We start from the raw sequence: 12,813 nt of genomic DNA, 5'->3' as shown, positions 1-12,813 counted from the left end.
ATTATGCAGTTTTCTCCAACCTCCTGTCACTTCATCTCTCTTCGATCCAAATATTCTCCTCAACACCCTGTTCTCGAACAAACACACACACACAGAGAAAGGAAAATTTTGAGTTTGATAAAATTAGACATAAAATACCACAGGTACCACACAGAGACAAAAAGACTCGCCTCAGTGGTAACCGGAATGCTTGCACAGCCCTGCTCCTAGCAAACGTAAATGTCTCGGAGATGACCCCATATTTCACCTCCCCTCCCCTCATGTGTTCTCTTACACCCATAGAAGCCGCGGCACGTTAACTCAAGAACCGCGGTTGGTAAAACTCGATATAAATGAAAAAACCAAGGCCACTTCAAATCTACGTCTGGAAAGTCCAGGGTTAGAGAGATGGCTGTATTGCGTCAATAAAGGTTTAAATGCAGGTCTTATGGATTCACCTCTACAGTATACTAAGCGTTCCTGCCTAACAGAGAGGCGATGAAAGGCAGATAGCAGTAAGAAATTAGAACGATCACTCCACGTCACGACCCCACGAAAAGGCGTGATATCGCCTTGCATTTCTCCTTGCTCCATGCAGAAATGGATATCTAATTGCGGGACTGGAGATTTTGCACTCGTGCAGGCGAGAAAGAGAGACGGAGGATCTGTACACTGCCAATATGAAATAGAAGACCCATTTGAATGAAGAAGTTTCAATTAGAAAACAAAAACAGAAACTGGGGAAGAGAAGAATACAACATATATTGTAACAGAATGAAAAAAGATGGACATCTTAGTCTAGAAGCTAAGTGTACAAAGAGAAGGCAGGGAAGATATTGACCTCTGTGAGCAGAGCAGTGTAGCTGTGTCGTCCCACACATATCATGGGGAGGTTTGATCAGTTAAACGCAGTCCCATGTCTGTGCTACAATTGGCTGTTCCTGTATCCCCCAGACATCACGTGCCTCCTACAAGACACAACCTTCCATCTGCTGACATCAATGAGGATGAAAAGTACTGGATTCTAACATGATTTTTGGAGAATTTCATGTCGCTCTTTCTGGATGTAGTGTGTTTATTTATCACTAAGTCTTGTGACGACCACCCTAATATGTAGGGTCACAGAAGGGGAGTATATTAACGACCTTTTTGTGTTGGGTGTGGCTCATTGTATTAAACCCCACATATCGTGATTCAAATTTCGGCCTACGAGCTAGTTCCCCATTGGCCGGTGACATATACCACACAGCGCAGTGATACGAAGAGATGACTTTGTTTCGGGTAGTCTGCGCACTAAGGCTGAAAGTACGTCAGATAGCTCCATCTTGCTTGTGTCGGACACAAACATTAAACCAATGTTTTAATTATTTGCAGCATACATATAAAACATTGGGGCACGCGGTAGCGTAGCCGGAATGTCGCGGATTCGATTCCCGTTGAGGTCACTGGATTTTTCCAGCCGCACTATGGTCCTGGGGTCGACTCAGCCTCTAACAGAAATGAGTACCAGGACTATTCCTGGGGATAAAGGGCAGCCGCAGCGTAAGGCTGACAGCCTCACCGCCATATGTGAGCCGATTCTTTAGAAGCCTCGACGTCCTACAACCCCATGGGCCTCCATGGCCTGTGTCAGGGATAGCGTTAACTTTTTTGTCATATGCTTGCAAAACAGTAACATTCCAAATCCTAAGTATGTTAATGTGTACACGTCATGAAAAAAATGTGAAATAGAACAGGCATAGTAACATTAATTTCGTCTTCTTATATGCATATTTTATTTCTGTAGCTTTGTCAATGTCGAAGCTCCACAGTCATACAGTAATGCGGTCATTGACATTATATTTTAAATTTTACAGGAAGAAAATGTTCACAGAAACAAGAACTGTCAAAGCCGTTGTCCAGAAGAAATAGTGTTAGATCATGTCCAACGTAAATCAATCATTACTAAAGCATCTGTAACATAGTACTGTCTGTTGAACTGTTAATTCGAAGGAATAAAGCTGGAAAAAAATTAGCTATTATACGGTGTACAGTTCGGACCCGTTACTAGACACGCAGTCACAGCTGTTGCCCTAGCAGGTCACAATGTGAATGCAGGATCACAGCGGTCAACAATAACTTCACTGGACAACAGAGAGTCCGCGAACGCTGAGCTCTGAAGCTGTACTTCCCGCCATAAAATTACATCAGGGGCATCAAAGGTGAACCCAAATGAAGGACTCAGAATTTAGACGAACGTTTGTCGGTCATGGTCGGAATAAGAGAGAGAATGTGCATAAAATTCCTTAATGTCAACCTCCCCTACAAGTGAAAACCCGTTATAACAAGCAAGACTTGGCGATTGAGACACGGAGATATACTAAAGCTAAGGTTCTCGTTAGTTCACATTTTGATTTTATACATTCTTCACATAGAATATTTAAAGTCAACACATAACGGTGATGTCATATCCGACCGCATGTTTCATATTCGAAACTACTGAAGTGGTATCGATGCAAATTGGTTCTAGGACTTACACTAAAATTTGTTGGAAAATTTAATTCTAGCCGATATTGATCCAATATTACTTCTGCTTTGCAAGACGCCAGAACTAAATATATTTATGTTAAAGGGGGGGGGGCTCACTGTAAAAGAGTAGACAACAAAACTGATCTCATGAAATTAACACGTTTCACTTCAGGCTTTACCGATGCTGTGTACATTTAGCGAAATACAATGAAAATAATTATACTGTGTGCTGTCGTGGTACCAAGTTTGCAGCAAATTTGCATACGCAATAAATAAACACCAGGGCAAATAAATGCACACAAACAACCAAACAGTTCTTGCAAATAACTCATAAAATTACGATACATTCAAGTTGAAAGTCCATCACTAAAGGTTCTTCTGATGAAATGGATTTCTCCCAAGAGTTTCAAGGTGCTGAAGCTAGCGGCGAGCTTGCGAACGACAACTTGGTTGTTAACTGCATTGCTCTGCGAGGAAACAAAACACTTCAGACGGACGACATTATTCTAAAGATAGAGATCCATAAAACAGCACTAAAGCCACCACATACCATTCCATTTCGAGCACCAGTTTGTGGGGAACGAGACAAGGACAATAAGAATATTCCTCTTAGAGCGCTCGTTCGTACAGTGTTCTTCAGTGCAACAGTCCTGTAACTAGTATTTCATAGCGTTGTTCCGCGGATAAATTCTTCAGAACATGAAATTTTATTGTGAATACCAGCGTAAAAACTTCATTGTCTGTTACAATTACAAAACCGACAGCTAAAGCCGGAACAACCCATGCAGTAACGTGGTTGGATACGGGTTTGCCTAGCGTTTAAACCGAAAACTGATTGTATGCCAAACAAAATTTACGGAGGAATTTTGATTAAACATGTGCGAAATTTTCATTTTCACCGACTGATTAACTAACAATTACTTCCTTGATAGTATCTTACCTGACAAAAAGAATTCAACACTTCCATGGGACTCGAGTATAATCTAATTGCTGTGTTAACGGAAGTCCATCACAGGAGCAAATATTAATCCAATTGGATCCAGTACATAATCTTACTCCTATTTATGGAAGACCCATTTTAATATTAATCTCCATCTACGCTTAGATCTTCCAAGTGGTCTCTTTTCTTGAGGTTTTGCGACTACACGGTAGATGTAGGTGTTTATGAAAGGATAATTTCATAGTCGATCTTAGAAAAACACGGTGTAAAATTGTGAACAGGATTGAACTACAATTTCAGGACAAGGACGAGTAAGGAGCATTTTTTGTACACGGCTATGATCTTAGGTTTTAATAAAGAGGTAAACTTTTTGACCAGTTGAAGGTAAATCAGTCGAAACAAAATTGGGGTGAAATTCATCATCTGATATCGAAGAATAACATTTTTTTTCTTCGAATGGGATGAGACTGAATCCACTTGGTACGTCGGCCATTATTTGGCATATTGTACCAGACCCGAATGATAGACGATGAGCGTGGAGCAATCGGTGGAATAAGAATTAGTAGGGGAAACCGAAGTACTCGGAGAAAATTTACTTCAGTGCCACTTTGTTCACCACAAATCCAACATGACCTGACCTGAGCTCGAACCCGGGCCGCCGAGGTGGGAAACCGGCGACTAACCGCCTGAGCTATGGCACGGCCACAAGAACAACAGTTTATTCACTTCGTTAAAAGAATGCATAAAAGTGTACATCAGAAAACTGAGTCCTGTACCTCCCCTGGTACCATTTTCCTGTACCTGTTAAACAGTAACTAATAACACCTTTCAGAAACCTAGGCTACAAAAAAGAATTAAAGCGCAGAAGCGTGCTTCTTACCAAAAACAGAAATCTTCCCACTGGTTTCTCGTGTGTGCCAATCGCTGCCTACACCACTCTGCGCTGTGCAGGCAGTCAGACGTCCATACAACGGAGCTGAGGCCCTTATCCGCACCGTGAATGCTCTTCGCACTTTGCTTGCATCCTGGAAGCAGCGAACCGACTATTTTACGTACATCCTCCGAATCAGCTGTAGGCTCACTCGCTAGAAACATAGTGATTTCAAGTGCCACAACTTACAGGTGTTTAAATTTAAACTAAAAAATTCAACGAAAACCACAACATAGTCTTAATATGCCTAAGTAGATTCTAAAGTGTTCTGACGATGGTGTATAACACAGAATTACTGGGTTTTTGGACTTTTTCCATCGTCAGGTATTCTAGAGGATAGAAAACACGATGCTTCGGAAACTGAATCTGTTTCCGTCCTCAGGTAAAGGGGGAGACTACACTTACTCAGTTGGGCCCCTTATAAAGAACTTATTTCAATCACTGGACCAGTGATTCAGTTTCCGAAACGTCGTGTTTTCTATTCTTTAGAATACCGGACAATGGAAAAAGTTCAAAAACCCAGCAATTCTGTGTGTTAATATGTCTAACTAATTACTTTATTTATGCAGAGCATACACCCTGAAACAAGAACACAAGGAAAAAAAAAATTGAAACTGGAAATGCAGAAGAATGAGGTGTCAGTTCTAGGTGTCGGCGAAGTGCCGTGGAAAGGACAAGGTGAAATAAGAAGTGGTGATTATACAGTGTATTATTCCGGAGGTGAACGGGATGAAAGAGGTGTGGCAATAGTGGTGCATAAAAGTGTAGTGAGGAGTGTTGTTAAGAAGATTGTTTGTAATGACAGAATGATTGCTCTGAAGTTAAAGGCGGAACCGGTAGGTATGCTGATTATGCAAGTGTACATGCCAACATCAGAGTATGAAGATGATGAAGTAGGAAAAGTATATGACACAATTTGAGAAATTTTTTCAGGAAGATGGAAGAGGTGACACAAACAGCATCATATTGGGAGACTGGAATAGCACTGTTGGAGATGAACCATATCAGAATATTGTTGGATCACATGGACTAGGAAGACGGAATCACAGGGGTCAAATGCTTATTGACTTTTGTGAACGAAATGGACTGATTGTCACCAACACTTGGTTCAAGAAGCCAAAGAGAAGAATTTACACATGGAAGGCACCTGGGGATTGGAAGAGGCATCAGCTGGACTACATCCTTGTGAAACATCGATTCAGAAACAGTGTGAAGGATGTGAAGACGCTTCCTGGGGCAGATATTGACTCTGACCACAACTTACTGGTTGCCAAGTTCCGAACCAGGTTGAAGAAAATTATAGGATTTCGAAAGCGCAGACCCAGATGGGATTTGGAGAAGTTATATGCTCAAAGACAAAGCGTGCAAGAGACTCTAGAAGAGAAACTCGGTGCAATTGAAGGTGAAAGCGGAAATGCTGAAGCGCAGTGGAACGATATAAAAGAATGCATGTTAGATACTATCAGTGATTTGGTAGGTAAAGTTGAGAAGATAGCAAGAAAACCATGGGTTACACAGGAGATGATGAGTAAAATGGAGGAGCGAAGGAAATGGAAGAATGTCAACAATGAAGAAGGCAGGAGGAAATACAGGAGACTGAGGAATGAATTGAAAAGAGCCACGGACAGGGCCAAAAAGGAATATCTTGAGAAGATATGTAATGAGATTATGGAATTTCAAAGAACAGGCCGTTATGATTTGATGTACATGAAGACAAAAGAACTAGGATGGAAAGAGAATCATGGGATTCAAAATGTTGGCATCGAAGACTCCCAGGGGAATAGAATAGTAGATCAGAGGCAAGTGCTGAAAATTTGGGAAAATTATATTTCAGAACTATATGATCGACCTAATCGGCCAGAAACCTTAGAAGTTGAACCGGAAGAAGAAGTAGATACAGACGAGAAAGGACCATATATTTTACAAAGTGAGGTGGAAAAAGCTATCAAGGAAATGAGGAAGGGAAAGGCTACAGGAGATGATGATGTACCTGGAGATGTGCTCAAGTTACTGGGAGAAGGTGGTTTGAAAACACTGACAAAACTAATGAACACCATATATGAAAGTGGAGAGTGGCCCAAGGACTTTACAGAAGTTACAATGATTGCCTTAAAGAAAAAGACAAAAGCTACAAAATGCAGCGACCATCGCACAATAAGTCTTATTGCACATACAGCAAAGATAATAGCAAAGATACTTAAAAGAAGAATTGAAAGGAAAATAGAGGATGTACTTGGAGAAGATCAGTTTGGATTTAGAAGAGGAAAAGGAACCAGGGATGCAATTGGGATGATGAGAATTATAGCGGAACGAACTTTGGAGATAGATGAAGAACTGTGTGTTTGCTTCATAGACTGGCAGAAGGCATTTGACCGGGTAAACTGGACCAAATTAATGCAGATCCTGAAAGAAACAGGTATCGATTGGCATGAAAGAAGATTGATTAGCAAATTGTACATGGATCAGAAAGTTAGAGTACGACTGGACAGGGGGGAGACAGGAAGTGTGCAGATTGGAAGAGGAGTTCGACAAGGATGCTGTTTATCACCAATTCTGTTCAACTTGTACAGCGAATGCCTTACCAAGGAAGCTCTGGATGGGCTCGGTGACTTCAAAGTAGGAGGGCAAATTATTCAAACTGTGAAATATGCAGATGACCTTGTGTTAATGGCTAAGGAAGAAACTGTGCTACAGGGCATGATTGATAGACTAATTGAAATTGGAAGGTGCTATGGCATGGAAATGAATGTGGAGAAAACAAAAGTAATGAAAATTTCGAGACAACCAACCCCAGTCACAATAAAGATAGACCAAAAACAAGTGGAGAATGTGAAATGTTTTAAATATTTGGGTAGCTTGTTAACAGATGATGGAAGGTGTACTTGTGAAATTAAATCCAGGATTGCCATGGCAAAAGCTGCATTTAGCAAGAAGAAGAATCTTTTTACCAGCAAATTGGACTTAAATTTGAGGAAGAAACTAGTGAAATGCTACATTTGGAGCATAGCTCTGTATGGGACTGAAACATGGACGCTTAGAGCAGTAGATCAGAAAAATTTGGAAAGTTTTGAAATGTGGTGTTGGAGAAGGATGGAGAAGATCAGTTGGACCGATTATGTGAGAAATGAAGAAGTGTTAATTAGAGTCAGTGAGCAGAGGAATATCCTACACGAAATAAGAAAACGGAAGGCTAATTGGATTGGTCATGTTTTACGCAGAAACTGCCTTCTAAAAGAAGTTACTGAAGGAAAGATAGAGGGGGGGATAGAAGTAACAAGAAGACGAGGAAGAAGACGTAAGAAGATGCTGGATGACCTTGGGGACAGAAGAGGATACTGTCATTTGAAGGAGAAAGCTCTAGATCGCATTAAGTGGAGGAATTGTTTTGGAAGAGACTGTGGACCAGTCGTCTGACAGATTACTGATGATGATGACATTAAAAAGTAAGCACCTACTGCCGAAAGAATTAACTGAACTGATGGTCGGAATCTTTCTGATATTTGCTGTATTACTTTATGTATATTGGAACGTTGTTTTGTGATAATTCACAACAAATTTTCACTTCCATTATGTCAACTTTCTTGTTTCATATTTAAATTATATTTTCGTGCAAACTAAAGCAATTACATATCGAAAGCATTCAACCGCCACATAAAATTCGTTTCTGTGCAGTGCAGGGTGTGTGTTGATACTTTGTTAAAAAATTACGAGAGTTTAAAGTGTTTGTTGCTGAGAAAACCTTGCTGCCGTAAGGCCATGGTTGCTGCTGTTCTTCTTACTGGTATTATCGTCAACCTTATCAGTATTTTTATTCGCTATATTATTATATATTATATATGCCAAGGACCCTGAGAGCNTTTTCGTGCAAACTAAAGCAATTACATATCGAAAGCATTCAACCGCCACATAAAATTCGTTTTTGTGCAGTGCAGGGTGTGTGTTGATACTTTGTTAAAAAATTACGAGAGTTTAAAGTGTTTGTTGCTGAGAAAACCTTGCTGCCGAAAGGCCATGGTTGCTGCTATTCTTCTTATTGGTATTATCGTCAACCTTATCAGTATTTTTATTCGCTATATTATTACTATACCAGAAAAGCTCCAAGAGTTGGAGTAAATAGAGTTTAGGTGTATAAGCCTAGATCCTACTGACAAAGTCACCAGAGACAGTCGCTTCTAAAGCTTTCTACAGCCGTGCCCTGATCAAATCAATCCTGATTAAAATCTGTACATGACTGCCAATGTTATTATTTACGAAGCTAACTTTCATTTGCTTTATACGGCTGAGAAGTGTGGACTCTCACTCCAAGGGAAGAACATAGAACGTAAGATTTGAGGCTTTCGCGGCGGTGACTATGAAGAATGCCGCCTTCTGGGATGTGGCGCCGTGTAGATATTTTGTTAACCGACCATTTGGAGGAACGCATTGCCTGCATCTTCAGGGTATACGAAATCCTCGAGAGATGAACCTGTGTGAGCAGGTGATAAATATACAGTTTAGGTGTATTTTATATAAATGTTGCATTATTGGCGGTGTACTCGAATAATAAGAATGATACACCGGATTAGGTTTCTTTGTAGCTTCTCTTGATATGTTCAGTCGAACGCCGGGCAGGACTTTGAAACAGACCATGGTCGTCTGCTAAGACTTAGCTGCAAGTTGTGATCTCTTTCCCACACAATTTGACGCTACAAAACTATGCAGTAGATACAGGGTCTCTAAATGACCTAAGAAGCATTCGTTGTAATGCACAGCTACGCTAGTCCGCCATTCACCAGCAATCAAACTAAGTCTCCACATCGCGACGGCCCGGATTCGATCCCGGGTCAGGTCAAGTGGAATTTGTGATGGACAAAGTGGCGCTGGGGCAGGTTTTCTCCGAGTGCTTCGGTTTTTTCCCCTGCCAATCTTCATTCCACCAAATTCTCCATCAACATAATCACTCGGGGCAGGCTACAATAGGCCAATCAGTGACCGCCGTGCCGAGTGGACCCAGTTGAACTCCACCCCCCACTAAGCTAATTTAAAAATTGTGCTGCCCATCAAACGTTATCATGATAATCATAACAAGCATCACGAGATGAGGCGGGAGAGATGAGAAATGCACCCCTACACGACATTTATTCGGAAAACCAGATGGCAAGAAAAATTTTAGAGGCTTAGGCGTAGGGTGGACGATAATATTAAAGTAAATCTTAGAGAACTAGAGTAAGATACGGACTAGATCCATGTGGCTCAGAACTGGACCCAGTGTCAGGCGTGCGAGAAAGCGATAATAAATTTGGGCTCCAGAAAAGCGGGGAATATCTGCTTCTCAGTGAGAACTGTATTCCAGAAAATTTGTGTGGTACGTTGCACCTTGTAGCGAGGTGCATGTGACCCATTATGCAACGTCATTAATATCTGCAATAACAGACTGTTCAAAGTTCGTCTGTACTTCTCCACCAAGGATGCGAAGTCAGTGCAATGTGAACAAAAGCTAGACTCAGTCTTGCGGTTGGAGCCTAGTGTCCTTCATTTAACTTTTCCTCTTCAACACTTGCATAACGTTTTAGCATCACTGTTGCTTAGGGATTTCCTTTTCGTGCCATGGCTCAATCACCATTTCACAAAAAAATTCTCTTCTCTTCTCTATAGGTATTTCAAATTTAAAACAAGAAAGAAAATAAATATTTTCCGGTTGTGGGTGATTCGCTTTGGCAGGAACAGAGCAAGAGCCTACGAAAATAATTTAATTTTATATAGTTTATAGAATTTTGCACTATGCTACAAGCCGGAAGGTCGCAGGTTCGAGTCTTGATGAGGTGGACTTTTTCAGTTTGCCTAATCCTTCCAACTGCACTATGCCTGAGTTCGACTCAGCCTCTAAAAGAAAAGAGTACCAGGAATCTTCCTGGGGCGTAGAGGGCGGCAGGCGCGTAAAGCTGACAACTTTACCGCCATCTGTGAACAGATTGTATTGAGAAAAGATAGGGGCCTCGATGTCTCACAATCCTATGGGCCTTCACGGATTGTTTATAGAATTTAACTCGATACTGATCCATATTTGTGGAGTATGTTCCTTTAGAAGACATTTTCTTTCGGGATATCAGAGGGGACTCTGACTTACTGAAGTGGGTAAGCATGATAAAATAGCATACGTGGGTGGTTAATCAGGTTGTCTGAAAGATTAGCCCTTCTAGGGACATAGATTTTCTATGATCTGTGCATGCTCACTAGTATGGGCCTTGAGATGAAAGTATTTAAATTATAAAAGTAAAATAAGTTAAGTGTGAAGTTGGAGAAAATTTGTAGTTTAATTTCATGTACTTAAACAGACTTGAGGATTTGTCGGTCCTGAAGATTCATATTGTGGTCACCTGGATTTAGAGAACTTGTAGGTAACCACTCATCATACTTCATGGTATCACAACCTAGTAGGGAACAATATGAAAAGCATTTTCGTTGGCAGCAAAAGCAGTATTAGTAGAGTGTCTTTACGTCAGTCGATTGTATCTCTTAAAATTTTTGTGGTAACGCATAAATTCTATGAGTTGAAAAGCCACGAATATTTCGCTTTAACTGCTGAGAGATGGCAGAACACTTTTTCACGCTTCTTCTCAAACACAAACCTCATCCATACCAGAAGGGCCATTAATTCTAACCGAGATGTCTCGTGTTAAGCATTGGAACGGTGTCAAGATTTATTCGGCTAGTGTCTTATTCATGGTTCATCAAATTAAATTCCTTTTATATCTGAGGTTTTTAATTTTTGGATGTAGTTTCGGCAATATATTCAATCAGGAAGAAGTTCCATCCATGCAAACTGAAGAATCACTATTTTAGTGAAAGTAGAGGCCCCGTAATTTTTATTTTAGGAGACAGGATTCTGCCCTTGTTCAAAATCATTTACGGGTTTACAATTTTGTGAATATATTTTCAGTTATAAAACATCACCTTTCATGGTCGTTTATTTCATGTTCCAGCATGCCCCAACATATTACAAGCGAGAGGAAAATAAAATGTCATTTGAAAAAAGCTTTTTTCCTCACTTTTTGCCTTATTTCTAAACAGTGTGCTGTCTTCTGAGGTTATCAGCAAATAACAGTTGGTTAATTAGCGCGTTTATTTTTTATTATTTTTCGGTATTAAATAGAGAGCTAGATAAAAATTTCGTGCGCCCACCATTCCGTAATTCTTATTTGTGCCAAATCAAAGTTGTCTTGAGAAAATTGAAACATTCTTTGAAGACCTATCATCACATAGAGTTAGAAAATGTTACATTAAATTGTGCTAGTGCAACCATCACATTGGTAAACGCACCAGGTTGTTACGTTTACATGTCAACTAAAAGTTTTTAAAAACAAACTTCCTCAAAAATACTTCACTTCAATAACTTGAAAAGTTCTAGAAAAGAAAATCTGCATTTATAATACCATTCTAAATTTCACAGAATAAAAATATGCACTAGGCTGCACAGTTACTGGAAGTGTTTTAAGCGAAGGTAGCAAAAAAAAACGAAATTTGTCAACAATAAATAACATCTCCTTTACATCTTTATGGGGAACAGAGCATCACAATGATTGTTCTCTAGTTCACTGATATACAAGAGAGAAGTGTTTCTCTCAGCCACAAATTTACCATGTATAGCTGTCGACGGTTCAGAGACTTGGCACTCAGATACAAAAAATTACAAATTTCACTGTACGTTGAAGAAAGCAGTCTTCTGGGATTTGGCACTGTGTATATGTGGTGTTAACCGACGTTTCGGAGGAACGTATCGCCTCCATCTTCAGGGTAGGAGAAAAATATAAGAAATCCGCAAGCGAAGAGACCGTGAGAACCGGTAAAAGTAGACTACCAGTCTGCGATACGTTCCTCCGAAACGTCGGTTAACACCACATATACACGGTGCCAAATCCCAGAAGACTGCTTTCTTCATAGTCACCGCCGTGAAAGCCTCAAATTTCACTGTACGTTGTCTGTACCTTGAGTATGCAACCTAACAGAAGAAAATTCCAAACTGGCCAATGAAACCTCAGTTACGACGATTTTGATAACAGAATCTAATAACTTTCTAATGATGACATAACGGCCTACATCACTATCTGATAATGATGCATCATATCATTTCGATATTCGCACTATGCATTCCATACTGGCTGATCCAGATTCTGTGCAGTACAATACCGTTCTGTTTAATCCTTAAGCTGATTTCATATATAATGAACAAAAACCATTATCACTTATGAATGGACATTTTTAAACAATTTACTTTTTTTTATTGCTAGTGGGGTGGGACAAAGTCCCTTGTACAGCGGTCAATTCTGGCCTATTGTACCAGCCAAAATGATAGGTGAGGGTGACTGTGGAGCAATTGGTGGAATGAAGATTGGCAGGGGAAACCGAAGTACTCTGAGAAAACCTGCCCCAGCGCCACTCTGTCCACCACAAATCCCACTTGACCAGACCCGGGGTC

At 40.4% G+C, this 12,813-nt stretch overlaps 1 protein-coding gene across 2 annotated transcripts in view; it reads right to left on the bottom strand.

The window, feature by feature from the left end:
* The window catches only part of LOC111872951, a 101,656-nt gene that overhangs the window by 54,892 nt on the left and 33,951 nt on the right, over positions 1 to 12,813 (bottom strand). Inside the window, exon 2 of one of the 2 annotated variants that reach the window (XM_023867268.2) lies at positions 4,308 to 4,452. The exons of the other annotated variant lie outside the window; for it this stretch is intronic. The gene's annotated coding sequence lies outside the window, so the exon portion shown is untranslated. The remainder of the gene's footprint in view (positions 1 to 4,307; positions 4,453 to 12,813) is intronic. 2 annotated transcript variants of the gene reach the window in all.

The sequence above is a fragment of the Cryptotermes secundus genome, unplaced genomic scaffold (assembly GCF_002891405.2).
Source record: "Cryptotermes secundus unplaced genomic scaffold, Csec_1.0 scaffold407, whole genome shotgun sequence".
Taxonomy (NCBI): Eukaryota; Metazoa; Arthropoda; class Insecta; order Blattodea; family Kalotermitidae; genus Cryptotermes; species Cryptotermes secundus.
This window is presented reverse-complemented; position numbering and strand designations above follow the sequence as displayed.